Below are 20,878 nucleotides of genomic sequence, written 5' to 3' on the forward strand. Positions count from 1 at the left end.
CCAGAAAGCCTTTGGTTTTTTAATATGATTAGCTCTTATTGACAAAGGGTTTACGAATTTTTGTGTGTATGTACATGTGGAGTACACATGAATATGACTTCAGTGTAACATTAGAATATGGATTTCTTGCTTTGTTTTAATCCTTGCCTCTTCTGCAGCCTCTTCAAGCTAAAAAAAAAAAAAAAAAAGGAATAAAATGAGAAAATATCTAAATGAACCCTAAATGGATGAAGATTGATGAGCTGTAACTTTCTAGACATTATGCCTGGATGTGTGAACTATTTCTTTTGCATTATAGAAGAGGTAAATTTCCTACCTACGCTGTCACCTGCATTAGGCACAAAGTACCTCCAAGTTGTGCTGGGTTCTTTGTGCTCTTTTTTCCTCTATTCTTATAGTGGAAGTCATGCTGGCTCTTTCTTTTTAACCTATCTTTTATCTCTTTTAACACATAGAGACCTGTTTAAACAACTGTAAGGATGTATGAAGTCACAGTTAGTATGCAACTGGCAGTGTTTGACAGTCAATCAAAACCTGTAAGGTTTTGGGGAGAGCAAACACAGTTATTGCAGCACTGCCACACTATCATTAAAAAAAAATAAATTTACAGGTTTCTCCACAGCTTTACTCTAATTTTGGTTCAATTGTTTGACACATGACATGACATTCATCATGCCTATCTCTCTCCATCTAGACACGGGGTGTTTAATATAAGCTGGTTGTCTCAGTCCTGTTTGCAGGAGATAGCTCCTAAGTGTGATTCATCCCTACTGTGTTTCGTATTATCTTAAAAGAGTATGAATTTCTTCTGTCATTTCTCTGCCCTTTGAAATACAGAAACATCTGTGGAAACTGCAAGCGAGTGGCAAAACAAGGCTTTGTCCTGCCCTGTTGTAGTGACCCTGACCAGAAGATTGCACATGGAGCAGTTTGAGGAGCCAGAGCAGTTGCCCTGAGCACGCCCACAGCTTTCAGCCCTTTGCTGGGCTGCCAAATCCCTGGGCTGGGGAAGGAACTCCTCCAGCTTATCGTCACAGAGCATCCTGCAGGCAGCTCCCAGCTTTTATCAGCAGTTAGGGCTTTGCCTTGGTCTAAATGTCAGCAAGGAGTTCTCAGGTGAACATTGTCTGATTGTAGAAATGATAGAGTTGTTTGCTCCTGAATGACAATACCAATACAAGAAGGCAATAGCTGCTTCCACTGCAGCAGGAAGAGTACAGAACACCTGGATCCAATTAGCAAATATTATTTTTCAGACTGTAATTGCATATGTGAATCAAAACCTTTCAAATTTTGGCACTTTTATTTTTCCTTTTAATAAAGAACTGTAATCAAATGTAAAAAGATTAAGTCCACAGTTAAGTAGAATTGTATATGTGTTTGCACAGATGCTGGCTTTCAATTATCCATATATAAGTATAGCATCTGAAAGTTCTTAAAATATGAAAGAGATTTATTTTTTTTTCACTTCTCTATCTCAAGCAGTCAGATGGAATTGACTAATATTTCCAAACCCGTTATTTGAGTCAAGTAAAGACATGAGAAATTTCAGCCTAAAGATACTTTGATTCGGGAAGGAATTTATAGTTTGAAATAGTGGTACTGCAAAAACCACGTTTCCAGAAGCTCAAGGCCACCCTGTAGTTGATGGGATTGGGAAATCAATTCAACAATGAAAAGTTACAGCACAAATTGAACAAAGGCATTTACCCAAACTGGCCACATGGGTTTTTTTGAGCCACTGAAGATATACTCTCGCATTTAAAAGCAGTGAAACAAATGTTGATATGGTGGGAAGCAGATGACCTAATTTTCTGATAGTGAAATCTTTCCATATCAATTCAAGAGTTGTAATTTCTAGAATAACAGAAGAGGTTGGCTTGCTAGTCCCTCAGTTTGATCCTTTGTAGCCTAGTATGAATTAGATTTAGCAGGGTCTGTGCTCAGTGCCAGCCATTTCTCCAGAATGAAATCTGAGGAAGATACAGATGACCAGGTAAGTCCTGTTGAAATTATCAAAAATTCAACTCTTGCCAAACTGAAATGGGAAATAATTACTTTTATATTTCTAAACTCATTTTAGACAGTGCAGAATAAAATCAGGTTAGGTCCCAACACTGCTGAATACTTCAGCAACAAGATGATGTTGTCTACCACGAAGGTTTTTCCCCAGACACACCATGGCACCTCCAGGATGTGTGATGTCTGTGGGTGTCCAGTCACCAGGACTCCACAAAGGCAGTGCTTGTCCTGCACAGCGTTCCTGTGCCATTAGGGGCCTCTGAGGAGCACAATTATTTAGGCAATCTTGTGAAGTTTAGAGAGCTGCCTGGAACAGGTGCTGGCCTTAGAAAGACAGATGGCTTTACTCCAGCATGCCTTTGAAGTGAGTCCTGGCTTTGAACCAAGCTCATAACACATCAATCTGGAAACATCTGTGATAACTGCTAACCAAGCTGAGTTGTTCAGTTTTACAACAGTAAGTGAAAATGAGTATGAAATAAATACCGACATGCTAGGACTTAATATGAAATGTGAGCCTTACCTACCTTGATCTATGTTAAGACATTTTTTTAAATTTAAATTTACTTTACCTGCAATCCGTCAGGAATTTTCAGATGAGACTGAGGTCAGAAAATAATTATCTGTCAAAAGCAAAACTCAGTAGGAGAGCAGCGTGGGCTTTGAAGCCTTCTGATGTCACACTGACATGGTTGAAAGATGCCCTTTCAACTTTTAAAATAAAAATTTCAATACATTTCCAAATTTTATATAATATGTTCCTGAAGATTTGAATGGGTTTTTTAAGTATAGGGAAAAGGAGAAAGAACTTTTCAGATATATTAAGACCAACCATTTTTTAGCTAAGTTTTATTGTTCTTTTAATATAGTTGAGTCAGGTAAAATGTCAACATTTTAGCTTTTTGTTCTATTTCGTTAGAGATAAAATTTTTCAAAACCTTTCAGGATGGAAAGCTCAAGCTGATAGACTCAGGTCTAGTTTTGAAGATCTTTTGCATAGATTTACTTTGAACAAATTTGAACAATCTGTTCCAGGACTTCTTGTATCGTTACTTTGGAGATAAATGTTAGAAGCATAAGAAAAACAAGGTCACTGGTGGCAGTAAGAACTTGATTAGATGCAGAAGATATGATTTATCTGAAGAAGAAATAGACAGTTCTAAGGCATGGAACACTTCTTCCTTAAAAAAGACCTTTAAAATAGGTCAGATAAAGGGCTACCCTGAATGTAACTCTTTCTTTTGGCTGGCTGTATAAAGAATGACTAGTTTGAATCCAGATAGCTACTCTTTGGATACAGAAATGAGAATCCCACCCAGAGAGATTAAAAATAATTAAAATAGCTGGTATCAACTACTTTGTCACTATGTGAGGACATCTGAAGTATCTGAAATGTTGTTATTGTCCATTCATGACAACCAACATGAGAGATGGGATAAAAATGTAATTGTTCACTAGCAGAATAGTCAGAGAAGTTTGGGAGATATATGGGGAGACGGGACCTGAGATACTGACAGATTTATGGACAACACTTTAAAAAATGGAGAAAAAATGTTGAGGTTTTAATTTTATATAAACATAGAATGGATCTGGGGTTGGATCCTTCTGGTACCTGGCGGGAGCCCACAAGAAAGATTAAGAGAGACTGTCTACAGAGAGAGCTTGTAGGGACAGAAGAAAGGGGAATGGCTTCAAACTGAAAGAATGCAGCTTTAGATTAGATATTAGGAAGAAATTCTTTAGGAATTTCTATTAGGAAGAAAGTCATGTCAGTGAGGCACAGGAAAAGGTTTCCCAGAGAAGCTGTGGTAGTTCCATCCCTAGAATGGTCAAGGACAGATTGGATGAAGCTCTGAGCAACCTGGTCTAGTGGGAGGTGTCCCTACCCATGGCTGGGGTTTCGGAACAAGATGACCTTTAAGGTCCCTTCCAGCCCAAGCCACTCTATGATTCTATGTCCACCTAGTTCATCCCCCTGCCACTGAAGAGGCAGGGCATCTTCAAACAGAACAGGTTGCTCAAATGTCTGCAAATCTGACCTTGGACATTTCCAATGATGGGAAATGCACAACAAAGTTTTCAGCAGTTTGATATTAAAATGATTTTTCTCCTTTCCAGTGCAAATAGAGGAGTGGCAGAGAGATGTGACACCGCCTTTATAAAATTTTATACAGCAGTGGTCTAATTTGGCATTTCTCTTGAAAATATCTGGAACAACACACACATAAGAAAATGGCCAGATTTATTTAGCAAGTCATTTAGATAGCTACAACACATTTGTTTGAATTCTGTATCTTGCTAAAAACTAACAGAAGATTTTTTGAAAAAAGTTCATTTTCTCTGTTTCAACCTAGGAGAGTTTATTGTGCAGTGACTTTCTTGAATCTGCAGTTAAACACTCTCAGTGCAGGTGATTTTATCCATGGACAGTACACTAGACACTAAAGCAACAATGGTTTTCCTTGCAATGCAGTGCACTGGGCATAATTGGAGCACTTGAAACATACCTAGAAATAATTTGTAGGACAACAGCATCTAATTATGTTGGACACAGAAGTCTGGTAAGTAGCACTAACTACTGACAATTGTAGCACTGAAACTACTTTAAATGAATAAGAAATGTAATTTAAATGGTAACATCAGGATGGTGAAACCAGTTTATGTAACAGAAGGAAAACAAAAACTAATTAAAATATTGTAGACTGCGCAGAAAGTCCCTCTATAACTTCACATAAAAGTTAATTCTCACAGTTGTTATGTCTGTTGATTAGTTTTGTTTTTTTGATACAAGGCTCATTAGCCCACTTAAATTTCTGTGGTTAGATAAAAATTACTGTTCTTTTTGGTCCTTTGATTTCCCAGCATGATATGTTTTGTAGGACTAATCCTTTCCACAGCCTGTCATATAATTAGTGTTGGTGCGCATCTGCATTGACATTTTGAGAATCTGGTAGGATATAATTTCATCTGGAAACATTTACTGGGACAAACAAGTTATACAGTGATTTCTTGCTGGTCTTTTTTTCTCGTATTTCCCATCTGCAAAATAATTAATGAACCCTGAGAAGATGTATTTTTTATTTTTTTCAGCCAGAGACTTTCACAATAGTGCCAAATTACATTTGATCTGGGAGAAAGTGCTCTCCTCGGGGAGGGAACGGGGGAGCTGCTTGGGACAGCCAGTTTCCAGGGGCAACACATTTGCACAGGTACTGTTTCCACGAGCTGGCAAGGTTGGCTGGGCGTTCAGCAGCAGACTGGGCTGGGCAGTTTGCCTAGGGCAGCAGACTCCTCTGGAGCTTACCCTGTTGGACTTGACCAGGCAAATAAGGACTAATGCTCATTGAACATATGGCTGTAGTGCTTAATGCGAAGGTCCTCCTCTTATAAGAAGTAATTTTGAGCAGCTGGGTAGACTTGGACTTGGTAAGTGGCTGGTTTATTTCTTAGACAAGAAAAATGAGCAGGCACTGAGTAAATGAATTATCCCAATTAAGTTTTATTTTTAGTACAGCACTGGGTAAACATGGATATTAAGGCCAAATATCAAGTGTAAAGTCAAGATTATAGGAGGCGGTAGAGAAAGTAAAAACCTTGCCTCTGCAAAGTGGAGGTGACACATGGCCGCCCCGTAGTTTCTTCCGATAGCTGATAAGTGTGGGATCCAGGTGCTGTCATCTGTCAAGAAAATTAGCTTATGAAATTATTGTGGGAATCTCCCAAACCACCCAAGGACTTCTGGTTTATTGCATGGTTTATTGGTCTTTATGATTGTGATGAAAAATCTGAGGCTCTGTGAACCCCACTCTTTTCTCATGGCTTTCCTAGGGGCAGTTGATGAGCTGTTCATGTCATAAGTTATTGTGACCTAAGGCACTGGGAAACTTTTAACAACACAAATATTATTGTACCATTAACTTAGTCACTCACCAGGCAGGGTATATTTGCTCATGAAGAGATTAAATTATCAGGGTTGTTTTTTTGTGGGTTTGCTGTTTTGTGGGTTTTTCTGGTGGAAGCTATGACAGAACACACGTCTCTGTACAACAGGTACATCCTCCAGGGAAAGAAGAGTGAAAATTCATGACAAGACTGAAATTGCAATTAACTGGATGATTGGTTCCTACAAACAATGGAGATAAAAGAGGAATATCAGGGCAATTACCTGATGTTGAGGTAACAGTATTATGTTGTATGAAATATAGCGTTTGGTAAGCACAGCATTAGTGGTGGGTGGAAAGTTCTACAGCTTCTGGCTTTTAGGCAGTGCTACACTGATAATTTAACAGCATTGAAATAAACAGGAATGCCAGCAATATTTATATTGCTTGGCTGTTGAGGCAGACAAGATAAAACAGAAGGAAATCTTGATACTAAGAAATTAAGACTACAAGTGACAAGAAAGAGCTGCTTCAGTGTAGCATTAAGAAAGAAGAGGAATGTGAAAAAGAAGTCAGAAGTGAAATTTTCCCTGGTGGTACTAGAACTTACTAAACCTGAAAAGATCTGGAGAGGTAGGATTTGTTTAAATGCAAACGAGATAGAAATACCTTAGAGTGACAATGTTTTCAATAACACCATTAGGGATTTTAATACTGAATATTTATCAAATCAAAAGACCTATGGTACCATTTTCAGGCTGAACACTTTTCCAGATATAAATACTTAGCATTGTTATATTGTCAGTAACTGATTCTCAGGAATAAATGTTCTGACTGCAAACTGAATGTCAGGAGTAAAAGCATGGTGGACATGAGAAAATTTAAAGGTCTAGTGCCATAGTTCTTCAAAGAAACATCAGAGAAAGTCAAGAAGCCTCATACAAGCAGACTTGTATGAAATCACCAGAAAAGCATCTTTGCTTTTCTTCTTCTACTGAAAAATGTATTCTGCAAAATGGTGTCCTCATATGAAAATAATCTGTGCAAGAATCATCTTGGAAATTTGTCACAGGGCAGAAAAGGAACTCCTAACTCATAATAGAACCTTACAGTTAATGGGAAAGAAAAAAGATACTATTAAAATACCTAAATGCCTCATATTTTGTTTTTGTAACTACTACCTTCTCTTTTCACAACACCTTTAACAAAAAATGTTAAAGGTTTATTAAAATGTATTAGTCAAGGTATTAAGAAAGAGATTTGTTTTGAGACCTCAAGTATTTCTTAAAAGTATGATGGTGTAGGGAGGTAAGGACATATCATATCTGTGGGTCTCATTTATTCCAAAGATATGAACACAATGTATTGAGTGTATAAATGTAGTAATTGCCTAACTCATGCTATGTAAAAATTAAAGCATCAAGAATTTTCCCTTTTTCTTTCCAGTAATATTATAGAACAAAGAATAAAAAAATCTTTTAAAAGGGTTTTTAATGAAGAAATAGCATTAACTACAGCAACTCAACTTGTAAGGCAGAACTTGTTTTAGAAAAATGTGTATCTCAAAGAAATATTTTTTATTAGACTTCAATTAGATTCCCGAATTCCATATTTATTCTCACTGGAAATTTTCAGATAACTTCAAAATGAGCTTTTGTATCTTGGACTGTAACTTCAAAAGCCCATAAAATGAATGATTTTGCATTTTATTTCCACAAAGTTAGACAGCTGGGAACCGAATGTTATATTTTGTTGGGTTTTTGAGTAAATGTCTGGGGATCTGTGAACGGGGCAAAATAAACCAGCACTGAGGTAATACAAATTAGGAATCAGGACTGTTGACAGTGTAAGTACTTCTAATGTGCTATTAACAGAGGGGCTGTTTTACTAATGAGGTACAACATCAATAGTGTACTTTAAAATATTAATATGTAATGCTCACATATTTTTTAAACCATATTAACAGAGGGACTGTTTAACTAATGAGGTACAACATCAATAGCGTATTTTAAAGTATTAATATATAATGCTCACATATTTGTTAAACCATACTATCCAATGAATATTCTCTTGCTATTTAATTAAGCATTTAGGTTAAAGTTAACGGGCTATTTAATCTCTCCCTTTATATTTCATCAAATAGCTACATTCTTGTAAACATTTGCCATCAACATTAAAATAATATAATTGCTATCTTGTAAATACTAAGTTAGGTGCCTCATAAAAGCACAAATGGTAAGGTCACAGCCCTGTGCTTCTGTAAATTTTCCACCTCTGTCTTTTGTGACTTAAAGCCAAATGCCCAATGCGCTGTTCCTGTTCTGGAGCAGGAGCCACTTCCCCAGTGCTCTGTGTGAGAAAGGTCAGTGTCTCCTGAAAGTAATGAGTCACTGCCTGACCAGCATCTAAACACAAATCTGCTGGTCAAAAAGGTAGATTCCTGTCTGGAGCATCTGTCTTGTCTCCTCAGGTGGAGAAGACCTCTGTAGTTGGGTGTCCCACCATGCTCTACTGTAGCTCCAGCCCCCTGGGTCTGGGGTCTCCAGAGGCTCCCCATGGGTGAGGGTGCCCCATGGGGTTGGGGAACGATGCAGTGGTTCTTTTCACCCTGCCTGAGGGAGCTGGTAGGGCTCAACTTGGTTCTTCACTTCCTGCTTTTGTAAGTTTTAGAAAATTATGTGCATTTGCTGAATAAAGTCCCATGACTAGGTTTGTCTTTTATCATACAAGTCCTGATCTCTTCCTCAAGCATTCCAGATTAGACTGAGAGAAATGGTGCTGTGGTTTAACCCCAGCTGGAATCAAGGCACACACAGCCATTGGCTTACCCAACCCTGGTGGGAGGGGGAAGAGAATAGGAAGGGTAAAAGGGAGAAAACACAGAGGCTGAGATAAAGACAGCGTAACAGGGCAAAAGCCACACACACAAGCAAAGCAAAACAAGGAACTTTTTCACCCCTTCCTGTGGCCAGGCAGGTGTGTTCAGCCATCCCCAGGAGAGCAGGGCTCCACCATGCCCAATGGTGACCTGGGGAGACAAACATCCACTATTCCAAAGGTTCCCCTTTCCTCCTTCTCCCCCCAACTTTATATGCTGAGCAGGACTGTGTATGAGATAGCCCCTTGGTCAGCTGCGGTGCCATTTGTGTCTCCTCCCACACTTTGGATTACTTCTTTCCATAGCCATTTCTCCTCACCTGCAGGCTTCTTTGTAATCTCCCCTACTTACTTTCTTTTGACTAGTTTAAAAGAAAATAATTGTTATTGCAGATAATTGAATTGATTTATTTGTTTGTTTGTTTATTTAAGTCAGAATTTTAAAACCATGTAAAGATTCCCTCTGGATCATTTTTTAAATTTAAAACCTATAAAAGACTTCTGAGTACAAAAAAATATTTTCAATATATTTTCTATTTATTTTTCCCGTGCTATCAGTTGTTCTTAGCTTTGCATTTAGGATCAGAAGTTTGGGTAGAATTTTAAAAAATAGAAGTGCACATTTCACTGAATTGCTTTCTGTCCTTCATCCAGCTAAAGTTTGTTCTTTGAAAATACTTCCTCTCCTTAAAAACAGTTGATGGAAAACCCTATCTAAACCCTTAAGAAAGTATAATATCATTTTAAAATTATCTGATATAATTAAAGGACTGCTGTGGATAATTTCATTGTATGATTTGTTCTCCCTTCCTTTACAAGAATTCCCAGTGATAGCCATAGGAATTCCACAAACAAAATAAATGCCTTGTCTAACAGACACCTTCTGAGACAGACTGTACCTTGATGAGAAATGTGGTATCATTTAGTCACTCTCTTTTTTGGGCTGTGATAAGGTCTGGGAATATATCACCTAGAAACTACTTGGAAGATTCACTTGAACTAAAAAATTTATTTTGGTTGGATCCATGCTCATATTGTATTTGTTTTCTATAATGAACAAATTTATACCTCTGCCCAGCTAAAAAGCTTTCTTTCTGCTATATGAACAGCAGACACTGAATGTTTTGCAAGGCACAGGAATGATTAATCTGAGATTTGGTGATTTATACTAGAAAACATAATATAATTTTCTCCAATGCAATTTTTTAGGGATGTTATTTGCAGAAAATGAGATGATTTATAGAATATATGACTTTATATCAATTATTCACCTGGTGTTAACTTTAAGAAGAAAGCAAGCCCAGGCTTTTGCATTGTTTGTACATCATGTTCCTTCTGCAAGGTCAAGCACTGCCAGAGCTTGGATGAAACTTTCAGAACAAGTAGTATGATCAATATGAGAACTAAAGATGCCTGGTTCCCCACAGATTTCTTTTGAGGTTGCTTGACTTTGATGTCTAAGCAGGCAAGATCTATGAATGAAGCTTTTCACTTCTTGACAATGTTAATAATGGCTCACGCCACGTGGATCCTCTGATGTCTAATCAAGGTTAAACCTCCAATTTCATCAGTGCAGGTCCTTAACAGGCTGCCTCAGGTGCCTTTTTTTTTGCACTAGCAAGAAGCAGATTGTATTAGAAACCAGAAAACTTCCACTAGTTTGGGTTTCACTGGCCACTGGGTTTGGGGGAGATAAGCTATTTGGGAGGCAAGGCAGACAAGCAGAGCTAGAATAGGATCACACAAGTTTTCCCTAAAGAGCAAGGAAAGAACCACAGCACTTACAAAGTGGTACTGAAGCTGCAGCCCCCCCTTCTCAATCTGAGTTAAATCTAAGGCCTCTTGCTGTTACAAGGAGGCAAAACATCCCTGCATGTCTCATGACAGACAAGCTGAAGCCCTGACCTCTGATGGCTTTCTCTACTCATCAGAGGAGCTGCTACAGGTTTCTCATTCAAAGCCCACGATTAACCTGTGTGGTTTCTGCTCATGGTCTCTGCCCACGATTAACTTGTGTGGTTTCCTGCACAGAGACACTGGTGTCCAGTAATGGCTTAAGCTACTTCATACCAGATGAACCTTTCTCAGCAGGATGTAGGCAAGACACAACAGAAAGATCTGAAAACACAATTACAGAAATGTTCCAATGTCAACACGATTTTTCAAAGGTAGTGGCATCCTTGTGGAGTCACACAGTGAACAAATACAGAATTGGTGCTAATACAGCTTATGAAAACTCAGGTTATTGCCAGCAGGTGATGAGACTATCCTTATCAGGCAGGAGCAGGAGCTAAGAAACTGCTCCCATTTATGACAGCCCTTATCAATATACTGAAGAGATCAAGGTCTTCCATCCTTCTAATTTTTGCTGAGAAACTTTTGAACTGCTCACTTAAAATCATGGTGTCTGTTCAACTTCAGACAGGTGAAGTCACTGTAAAAATACATCAACATTTCCGTGATAAAAATAAACTTTCTTTTGTGCTGAAAAGCTTAAATGGAGAGACTAAAACCTGTGTTTTTTTGGTTTTTTTTGGTTTTTTTGTAATTTTTATCATCTGCCCAATTTGTCATTTCTTTTTTACTTTCTGAAGCTTGACCAGCCTTCGCAGGAAGCAAAAGGTGCTACTACAGGGCTTTACTTTTCATGGCTTGCAGAATCCGACCATGAGCTTCTGGTGTGATCCAAAGTAAGCCAAAGATAATATGAGTCTTTCCACTGGCTCCAGGAAATACTAGATCAAGCTTTAAATTCTTACATCCAAGGATGATGGTGCTATGTTCAGATCTGATACTTTAGGTTGCAAAAGATCGCAACTTCTTTTTGAGATCTATAGAAATTCGGCTTTCTGCATATATAGAATCCAGTCTTGGTGTGGGCTACATATTCAGCTGTTTGAGTGGAAGCAGATGCTGTGCTTCAGAAGCTGAAATAGATGCTAATTTAAGATATTGCCACTATTTTTTTGTGTTCCTGAGTGGGTAAAGGTAATGGGGACATCTGTTTGTGATCCAGTGATCCCAGAAGTCAAGCACAAGACAGTCTCTGAGTTCTTCCTGCTAACTGGAATATTAGATAACATATGCATTCAAATCTATAATAACACCAAGTGATTTTCCACTATTTATCAAATGAGATAGTTAAAACAAATGAACTAGCTAAATGGAAAAGGAGAGAAAAGTGCCTACAAGTTAGTTTTCTTTTGTTTTTCAAAAAAAGTTTCCCTGATTTGTTAGCAAAGGGAAAAGGACAGTACACAGACTCATGATTCTGCTGTAGTCAGCAACATCTAAAAGAAGAAAGCAGTTTGGCTAAAAATTTGAGCTTGTTATATTTATACAGCAGCATGTGGGGCAGTCTATTTTATTTGACTTTCCATTGCAGCTGTTGCAATTGGTATTTGTGAAGCCTATAGGTAGGTATAAAAATAATCTTTGACTTTATTTGCAGCTTGCTCATGCACTGAGTAAAATCCACCAGAGCTCTGTTTCTCCTGTGTTAAAGTATAATAACTCACCTGCACATTTTGAACAAAGAAAGGCTTTATAAGGCACCTGCCAGTTGTCATGGAATCACACACTATCATTTTAAATAGCATATTGCTCCTAGGCACAAGCAGCAATGATCATAAATTACATACAGGTTAAAAGAAATGGTACTGTCATTGGTGAGATAAGTATGATCAGTATTTTTAGGAGTATATGCTCTTCCTGCTCAGACTGAAGCATTTGATTTTTTTTTTTTTAATTTTTTCTCTTATAAAGAAAGGAAAGAACTACTTTAAGTACATTTTTTCTCTTTTTTTCCTCGCAGAAATAATAAAAGCAGAAGGCATTTTTATGAGTGTTTCAGTGTGTTGATATCATAAACACCTTTCTGTATCACATACATTTATAAATCTTGGGTTTTAAGGTTGCACAGAATCCCAGTTGAACATAAAACATCTTTTAAGCCTCCCACATGAAAAATCTCTCAAAATGAGCCTATGGGGAAGTGGAAGCCAAATGTCCACGTCCTAAAATTTGCAACATCATGTAAAAGAACCTGCCTTAGGAGTATTTAAGAATGCTCAGCTGAGTATCTCAGTGCTTTAGAAGAATGAATGAAATGCCATATGCTCATAAGGAAGAGATAGGTTATTTCAAAATTTGTAGTGATACTAATTGTAATACTCTTACCTGCGGATAAGAGTAATGCATATGGATTTAAAAAATACTGTCATTAAAAAATACTGTCATCCATACTGTTACCTCTCCCTTTTCTACCTGAGTAACAAACAGGATGGGAAAGCAAAATGAGAGGTGTATTTTTGGTGCATTGAGCATTAGAAGTGAATATATCTTGCAAAATTAAAGGGTTTTTTTTGGTGTATATATATAATGTGATATAATGCTTAAAAACACATTTTTAATTCTAAAAAAATGTAACCAATGTCAAAGACTAAGTCAGTGGAAGCACTTCTCAGAACTATAATCCTCTTAACTAATTAGATATTTTATTTCTTAATACTCCCTCTTAGAGACGGTTAGAAAATTTCCATAGAAATATTTTATAACGCAAGACAATAATCCCTGATACTTGTTGGTAGCATAAGAATTTTTTAGCTGCACCCAGTGCTATCTGCCATATTTAGCAAACCTTTAAAATAAGCAGTAGAGGAGATAAGGTGTTCCACCTGGAAGACTCAGAAATTCATTATGCAATTATTCGTAACAACAGCCTCTAAAGTCAAATACTTGTATCCTTCAGGTCTTGATAGCAAGCAGAAGCAGTGTGTGCATTCTTACAGAAGTTGAACAGAATATTATTCAGTTCACTGGACTTATTTGAACTTCGAAGATGTATTACTGGGAGTGTATTAAAATAACTGAGACCTAATTCTGATGTAAACAATGCCATTTACTCAAGTAGTGTAAATGGTTACTCATCATTCACAACAAAGCAGCTTAGAGCAGAAATACACTTTACTGAGATTCCACATTTTAGTCTCTTTTCTTTGTCAATTCTATTCTTAAAATGTAGAAGGTAGAAACCAAAAGCTTCTGTTGGGTACTTTAATTTGACCAAAGGGCAAAACAGTTACTTCCTTCTGCCCATTTCTTTTGCTGGTGCAATGAATAGATATCTTTAGCCAGCTAAAGCACTATTATCTGGCTCACAGCTTGACCTACGTTGTCTCTGTTAGCTGAAAAGCAGAAGCAACCTGTGTCATTCAAGAGTCTTAAGAAAATGGTATTACTCAGAAATGCTTAAGTCTAGATTCCTTACAGGGCTGCTAACAGGGATGCTAAATTTTTTACTGCTTTTCAGCTATTTATGTTAAGCTGGAGTTGCCTAGGCTTAAACATTTCCATTCTGTTCATGGATGGCTGGGCAGCCCACAAAAAAATTGCAAGAGAACGGGGAAGAAATGAAAGGGAATGCTGCTAGACATAAAGCATGTTCAGCTCTGTTACCTGAGAGACATTTCTTTTAAAGGAAACATAAAAGTAATGTAGAAAGGTTTCTTATTGCAATAGCACAAGGAAATTCACATCAGCTACCTTTCCTTAAATGTACTTGCCATAGGTGATCACAGCCACCAGCCCATAGGTACAAAAACTGTAGCCTGAAACTAAAACCAAGGGTCATCTGTCATCTTTAAAAAAGACAAAGCTGTTTCAGAATCTTCTTTATGCAAGGCCTGCACAAGCCCTCAGGGACATAAGCATGCTTTCCAAGCACTGGAATCATAGGAACAGCCAACCCAGGTGCCAGCAGAGCAGGATGCACCACAAAAAGGCTCACAGGACCAAGGCAGGGATGGCAGTGACATTTGTCTGTGAGTGCAGAGCACTACCCCACAATTCTTACAGCTCTGCCTTGGGCAACAATTACTGGAATGAAATTTAATGAGTCTGAGTGTTGGATTCTGCTCCTAGGGCAGAGTAACACCAGGCACAAGCATATACTTCGAGAGGAATGGCTGGAGAGCAGCCCTGCACAGAGGGATCTGGGGGTGCTGGTGGGGAGCGTGAGTCAGAAGCAAGCCTGAACCCTACCCGGGAATGCATCACCAGCGGGGCAAAAGAGAGGATTGTGGCACTGTATTCAGTGTTGGTGAGGTGTCACCTCAAGAAACTGTGTGCATTTCTGGGCCCTGCACTTGAAAACAGCCTTTGAATACATCCAGAGGGGGGCAACAAAGCTGTTGGAATTGGCTGGTAGGAATGTTCTGTGACTTTGAGCTTGTCTTATTTGGAGTTAAAAAGGCTGAGGGGCAACCTCATTGTTCAGCTTCCTGAGGTGGGGAAGTGGACAGGGAAGTGCTGAGCTCTCCTCCTGGGATTCCATGGCAGAACATGTGGGAATGGTTTAAAACTGCACCAGAACACTTACATTAGAATACCAGAGCAGCTGGACATTAAGAAGTGTTTCTTTACTGGGAAGATGGTCAAATACTGGAGAGTCCTAGAAGGGTGGTGGGTGTTCTAAGACTGTCAATGTGTAAAAGGCATTTGGACAATGCACTTTGTGTTCCTGAAAGGGTACAACATGCTTTTAGTCAGCCTTGAAGTAGTCTAGAAAATCCTTGTAGATCCCTTCCAAGTGAAATGATTCTATTCTATTCTATTCTATTCTATTCTATTCTATTCTATTCTATTCTATTCTATTCTATTCTATTCTATTCTATTCTATTCTATTCTATTCTATTCTATTCTATTCTATTCTATTCTATTCTATTCCATTCCATTCCATTCCATTCCATTCCATTCCACTCCATTCCATTCCACTCCATTCCATTCCACTCTACTCTATCTTTAAAATTATCTATTAAAGTTGCCTTATTTTTCTACCTTATTTTTCATTCCTAAAATACTATCTGTGAATCCACTAGATTCCTGTTTGAGAAAGGGGAAAATTATTTTAGCTAGTTTAATTTGCACAATGTTCCACAGAGAGGCTACACCCAGCGTGTTATTGGCAATCCCCTTCAATCTGACCCTGACTTTGCTGATGTCAGTCACATCCTGGAAGAAAAGCTGCATGTATGTATGTTTTCCTTTGCCACTACTGCTCTTGCAAGAATAGCCTAATCAAGTGAGTAACTATGTTTAGGAAAACCAAAATGAGACAAGTGTTTCTAAAAGATACTCAAAATGGGTTGTAATTTGAGTAGTATGGGTAAGATTTCATGGTCAAAAGTAGTCATCAAAAATAGGAATTCCTGTACTGAGAGGGAACACAGTCTCTGAAACACATTTCTTTTCTCTTACTCTAGAAACAGATGTCCCTGGCAGCCAGTGATATCACTGGCAGCATTCACGATAAGCCTAATCTTGGGCAATGAGTAAAATATCCTCCTTTCCTTGCAAGCACTCATTTTCCCTTCTATTGTCTTCAGAACTGGGGCCATGAAACCGCTCTGTGCCAGGACAGCAGTGTGAGCTTTCCATCCATGACCACCTTTGGCTTCTCTTGCCTCCTCAGGGCTCTCCCCTGGGAGCTTTCACAGCTTTTCTTTACTGCTGCCTCTATGATTCAGTCTTCTCTTGCTTATGACAGGATTGTCAGGATCTTGGTGGGAGAGTGTGAGACTGTCTTCCTCAAGGTCACAGCTAGGACAACTATCCTGTACTTTCACCTTCTTTTGGCAAAGTTTTAGTCACCAAGGCTCTGAAAGGCAAAAGTTATTAAAATTGTCCTAATTTTCATGCTATGCATTCCATTAACTGACTTAGGGATCATTTGTTTCACAATATCTGACTATTATAATAGTGATTATCAGTTTAATTGTATAATAGTGCAGACAGGGGACAATGAGGGGTGATTTTGTTAGGTGCACTGAAGCTTGTCAGAAAAAGACTTCCTATATCAGTCTTGTTAGCTCAAATGTTCAAAACCTTGAGCATGTCCTTCCATCACAGCCTAAAGTCATGAGATGAAAAAAAAATAAATTCAGACAATTTTTTATTATTTTGTGATTCTGAATTTTGATTTTTAGTCTGAGAGTTCAAATTTTCCTTCAGCATGCCTTCTGAGGAGTAAATGCAGCTCTTGACAGAACACCCACTAGTGAATGAAGAGTTTCATGGATTTCCACTTAAATGTAAGTTCTGTATTGGTAATTTTGTCCCATGTCCTTTAAAGCACAGTAGGATTCCCTTTTCTGCTGGATCCTGGGTCCCACTGGGATACTATGCTGCTCACAGAATGGTAAAAATTGGAAAGAACTTTTGAAGGTCATCTTGTCCTGTCATCTTGAAGATGTTAAACAGGGCTGGACCCAGTAATGGGCCCTGGGGCACACTGCTAGCTACTGACCTCCAACCACACTTTGTGCCACAGGTCACCAACCTCTTTATCAGCCTCTCTGTGAGGATCTTACAGCAGGCAGCGTTCATTATCTGGTCTGTAGTCTCTACTGGCTTGCTTTCAGTAAACTCTGGAGTCCTGATAGGCAATGTCCACTGCTCTCCCCCATTTACCAAGCCAGCCAGTTCATGACAGAGGGCTGTCAGGCTGTTTGGGCAGCACTTCCCCTGCACTCATGCCAGCCTGTTGCTGGCTGTTACTGGATTGTCTCAGCTGTGCTGACGCTGACTGGAGGGAGATACTAGCACACTGCTGCAATCCCTGTATGGGCTCATTCTGGTCAGGGACCAGTCTGAAGCTTTGTCCTTTGACTATCCAGTTTAAATCCCTGAGAAGTGACACCAGAGGTAATACAGCCAGTGATAGCTTCCATTGCATCTGAGCTTCTGCTCAGTGTGGAGTTCGGATATCGACTGATGAACATGGACCTGGAAAATCAGAAATCTGATTAGCATAGCTCCTTGTTATGCAGTATCAAATGCTAATCCAAAAAAGGCCACGATGTCCTGGAAATGAACCTTGTTCTATATCCAATAACTGAAGAGGCACAATAGTGAATTGCAATAAAATTTTTTCCAATTATGCATTTGTGACAACTTCTTTTGTTCACACAAGGTTTTTGAGTATCTTTATTTTCTACATGCTTACATTGGAAAATAAAACTAATCTGGAACAGGTGGAGGAAGAAAGAAATAGCTACTCTTTCCCATGCTGTCTTTCATGTTTTGAATATCTCACCTGTAGTCCTAATGACCAAAGAGGAGAGAGATGAGGTGGTAAGAAAGCTTCTCATTTACACACCTGGTTTTGGGAATTGGAAAAAACACATTTACTGTATTATGAGAGCAGATGTCCATGTGGTATGATTAATGTATGGCTAAGAGTACAAGCAGAACAAGGTTGTTTTTTTTGTTCTCAAAAAGAAAACAAAGCCATAAACAAAAAATATTTTCAATGAGGAATAAAATGATGGATGATTTTGTGTATCCTAAGGAAAGCTTGAGGATCAGCATATTATCACATGTGAAAGCAAATATTTCTTGGCAAAATCAGGACAGAAAATTATGTCTACAGTGCAAAGTCCCACAGTCCTCAGGAAGATAAACTTGTACTCTTACAGTCTACAGCAGCATTACCACCTGAGAGATGCATTTACTGATGAAAAACAACCATGAAAAAGATGCTACAGAATGCAGTGTCATGCCACCCAGACTCTAATTCTTGACAATTTTTGAGACAAGGATCACAAAAAGGAAAGGAATGAAACAAATCCATCTAAAACAATCCCTCTAATTTTCAATAAATGCCTGAAAAATAGAATATGTGAAGTGTAGCTTAACATATTGTGAGAAGGACATGAATTCAAGAAATCATACATGGTACTAGAGACAGCTGAAACCATCTTTGGGAAAGCTGAGTGGTCTCCTCACTGCTCTAGCTGTGGCTTGGTTGAAAATGAGCCACAGTTTTGCTGCACTAGCCAGCAACATTCCTTGGAGATGAAGTTTTCACACACAAAGACCATTTGATTGTGGTTTTGGGTTTTTTTTTTTTGTTTCCACAAAAGTATAACATTCTGGGGAGTTTTCCAGGTCAAACTTTGGAGGCAGATGGTCAGTGTTGGCACGGTGGCCAGTCAGAGCCTTGCAGAAATGGACCTTCAAAGCACTCATTTTAATGGAGGCTCCACTTGAGGTCAAATCTATCAGGAGCCATTTTTATTTACCAAATGTTGAATGATTGGGTCACTGTTGTGAAAAATGGTTGCACTTCGGTAATACTTCCATCAAAGAAAGCAAATAAGCTCTTCAGAATCATAGCTTTAATGACAGTTGTGCAATTCATACATTTTAAATAAAGTCCCTAATTGGCTGGCTGTGAAGTAGAAAGAGAGTCGGTGCAGTGAATGGTTTAAATGCAGCAATTACAGTATTTCCTATTCTTTGCCAATCTAAAATTAATGAAAAACCTTTCTTGCTGTGACCTTGACAAATGGTGGTGTAACCTTTTTGGATTCTCAGAGGGTGCTGAATTCTACCCTGTAAGAAAGTGAATTGCAGCTGAACATTTATAATTAGTAAACTGAAACCCTGTGACAAGGAAGAAAGCTAAAAGACGCTGATTGGATTTAACATATATTAGACACCATCCCCAAGGAACGGAATTGGAAGTTAGCTCTGAGTATTTTAATTTTCACATACCTGATTATCTTTGGGCATCACTGAATCCTGCATTATTGAATTGTCTGCAAAAATGATGTAAACCTACTAGAACTCAGCCAAGGTAAAGCCTGATCCTGTAAAACATTGGGTATGTTCAATTCCTACCATTCTGGGGAAGTGCTTAACTCCTCAGGGGATGGGACAGAGAGTGCAGCTTCCCAGCAAAAGGTCTGACATTGGCACTGGAGGTATTCCACCTATCGCTGGCATTACTTAGGGGTTTTGGCATGGAGGTACAGCACAGTTAAACCAGCCTTAAACCCTTTTACACTGCCAAGGTGGTATGAGGGAATCTGGAGCCTTCACATTCAAATCTAATTTGTGTAAGTATTGTTTCCATGTAGGTATATAATAGTGCTGGATTAACAAAAGAGATTTGTTAATTTGACACCATGAGTACTCCCAGGAGACTCAAAAATCCCTAGAACATTCTTTTCCTGATCACAACCATGATGCATAATGCTTCAAGATATGTTGTGTTTTATCAGCTCTACTTTTATTCCTTCTAAGAGGCAAAGAATCTTTGGGTGATATAAAAGAGAAAACAGTACAAACATGTACCTTCTCCTTTGTATTTTTTATGTTGCTAAACTCTATTTTTATCCACTGGATTGTCTAAATTGTCTAGGGTGTCTTACAAGTGATGGTAAGATTTCTATTACTATTTCTTAATTCCTTGGATAACTCGGAAAATTCTCAATCCTTTTTGAGATGCTAAACATCTTGTGTTTTATTTAGTAATTCATGTTCTGACAGTGCTCCTTATTATGAGTCCCACCTCCATGACTTCTTTCCAATAAGCAAATCAAGTGCAAATATATGTCAGAAGAACTTATACCCAAATTCCCTGTCCTTTGCATGGAGCATATGAAAATTTTCAGTGTAATTAAAGAGACTCTGCAAGGTTAGTAGAGAGGTCCTTCTGACATTAATTTTTATTATGTTAACTATTTTGCAAGTTCCTTTGATTTTAAATTAAAAATAGGCACCTTTTCTTTCTAACAGCAACTGGCCATGTTGGTCCTTAGTTCTGTCACTAAAAAATCAGTCCTGACAGCAAATTATTAAGTTTGTGTGAGACAGTCTAGATATTGAAAACAAAATAAAATTTAAGTGCTTTTTGGGATTTTATCAGTGAAAATACTTACGTTATTCTTTATTTTCCTTAGTTTTCAATTGAAGAATTTATTTTATTTGTATAATTCAAGGTGAAATCAAAAGTGGTTTCAGGCAGGGCTTTTAATTATCTTAGCAATTCTTCTCTGCAAGTTAAAATGGCAGAAACGGCTTGTGCTTTTCATCTCATATCCCCTTCTATACTCCGTCTCATCTTCCTTAGCTTTGTCTATGTATGATTTTTGATTGATGTAACTGAAACACTGGTTTATGGAATAATTGTAAGTACTTGGTTTTAAAATTACCTGTACATGGAAAATAATATGAAACATAATTGCATCTTAGAAGTGGAAACATAATAAAAATAACCACTCTGCTGTATGAATTTTTCTTTTACCTGTGTG

Source organism: Cyanistes caeruleus, chromosome 3 (assembly GCF_971803275.1).
Source record: "Cyanistes caeruleus chromosome 3, bCyaCae1.hap1.1, whole genome shotgun sequence".
Classification (NCBI taxonomy): domain Eukaryota; kingdom Metazoa; phylum Chordata; class Aves; order Passeriformes; family Paridae; genus Cyanistes; species Cyanistes caeruleus.